Source organism: Delphinus delphis, chromosome 9 (assembly GCF_949987515.2).
Source record: "Delphinus delphis chromosome 9, mDelDel1.2, whole genome shotgun sequence".
Taxonomy (NCBI): Eukaryota; Metazoa; Chordata; class Mammalia; order Artiodactyla; family Delphinidae; genus Delphinus; species Delphinus delphis.
In genome coordinates this window covers 34,713,596-34,715,723 of record NC_082691.1, presented here as the reverse complement: position 1 = coordinate 34,715,723, position 2,128 = coordinate 34,713,596, and the positions used below count along the sequence as shown (strand labels likewise).

General features: G+C 32.9%; 1 non-coding gene across 1 annotated transcript; it reads right to left on the bottom strand.

Moving 5' to 3' along the window:
* Positions 1-232: 232 nt before the first annotated feature.
* On the bottom strand, positions 233-305 carry TRNAG-UCC (transfer RNA glycine (anticodon UCC)). Its single transcript has one exon. It is a non-coding gene; the product is annotated as a tRNA-Gly (tRNA).
* Between the last annotated feature and the right edge of the window lie 1,823 nt (positions 306-2,128).

Here is a 2,128-nt window from a genome sequence, read left to right as displayed (position 1 = left end):
TTGTTCTAGGTTATCTAGTTTGTTGGTATGTAATTTTTCATAGTAGACTCTTATGATCTTTTGTATTTTGTGTTATTGATTTTAATAACTCCTTTCATTTCTGATTTTATTTATCTGAGTCTTTCCTCTCTTTTTCTCAGTTAGTCTACCTAATGGTTTGTCAGTTTTGTTTATCTTTATTGTTTATTTATTTATTTCTTTGGCCACGCTGCGCGGCATGCGGGATCTTAGTTTCCCTGACCGGGGATCGAACCCACGCCCCCTGCAGTGGAAGTGCAGAGTCTTAACCACTGGACCACCAGGGAAGTCCCAATTTTGTTTATCTTTTTAAAAAATCAGCCCTTAGTTTCTTTTTTTCTGTTGTTTTTCTAGTCTCAATGTCATTTATTTACATTCTGATCTTTCTTATTTCCTTCATTCTGCTAGCTTTAGGCATAGTTCTTTTTCTAATTCCTTGAAGTGTACAGTTAGGTTGTTTATTTGAGATTTTTCATTTTCTTAGTGTAGGCATTTATCATTATAATCTTCTCTCTTAGAACTACTTTTGCTGCATCCTATAAATTTTGGTATGTTGTGTTTCCATTTTCATTTCTTTCAAGACTTTTTAAATTTCCCTTTTGATTTCTTCTTTGATTCAATGTTTGTTTAGGGGTATGTTGTCTTAATTTCCACATATTTGTGAATTTTCAAGTTTTCTTCTGTTATTGATTTCTAGTTTCATACTATTATGGTCCAAAAAGATACTTGGTATTTCAATCTTCTTAAATTTGCTAAGACTTGTTTTGTGAGCTAACATATGATATATCCTGGAGAATGTTCCGTGCATGCTTGAGAAGAATGTGTATTCTGCTGCTGTCAGATGGAATGTTCTGTATATGTCTGATAGGTTCATTTGGTCTAAAGTAAAATTCTAGTCCAGTATCTCCGTATTAATTTTCTGTCTGGATTATCTATCCACTGTTGAAAGTGAAATACTGAAGTTCCCTACTATTATTATATTGTTCTCTGTTTCTCCCTTTAGATCTGTTAGTATTTGCTTAATATGTTTAGGTGCTCCAGTGTTAGGTGTATACATATTTACAATTGTTATATCCTCTTGATGAATTGACCTCTTTATCATTATATAATGATTACCTTCTTTGTCTCTTGTTACAATTTTTACTTAAAGTCCATTTTGTCTGATATAAATGTGGCTAACCCTGTTCTCTTTTGATTTCCATTTGCATGGAATATCTTTTCCATTCCTTCACTTTGCACCTATGTGTGTCCTTAAAGGTGAAGTGAATCTCTTGTAGGCATATACTTGGGTCTTGCGTGTTTTTTTTTTATTCTGTCAGCTACTTTATGCCTTTTGATTGGAGAATTTAATCTGTTTACATTTTAGTAATTATTGATAGGTGAGGACTTACTAATGCCATCTTATTGTTTTCTGGCTATTTTGTACTTCCATTGCTTCTTTCTTCCTCTCTTGCTAGCTTCCATTGTGAATTCATGATTATCATAGTGGTATGCTTTAATTCCCTTCTCTTTATCTATTGTGTATCTACTGTAGGTTTTTACTCTCTCATTACCATGAGGGTTATTTAAAACATCTTTTGCCAGTTATTTTAAGCTGATAACAACCTAACTTTGATCACATCTAGAAACTCTACCCTTTTATTCCTTCCCCCCATTTTATGTTTTAATGTAATAATTTAACTCTTTTTATTGCATATCCATTAACTAATTATTGTAGCTATGGTTATTTTAGTACTTTTGTCCTTTAACCTCTATACTTAGAGTTAAGTAGTGCCACCATATTACAGTGTTGGACTATTCTGAATTTGACTATATACTTAACTTTACCTGTGGTTTTTATATTTTTATATATTTACATGTTACTAATTAATGTCCTTTTATTTCAACTTTAAGAACTCCTGTCAGCATAGGCAGGTCTTGTGGTGATGAATTCCCTCAACTTTTGTTTGTCTGGGAAAGTCTTTATCTCTCCTTCATTTATGAATGACAGGTTTGCCAAGGTATTCTTGGTTGGCAGTTTTCTTCTTTCAGTGCTTTGAATATATCATCCCACTTTCTCCTGGCCTGCAAGGTTTCTGCTGAAAAATCTGCTGTTAGCCTTATGAGAGGG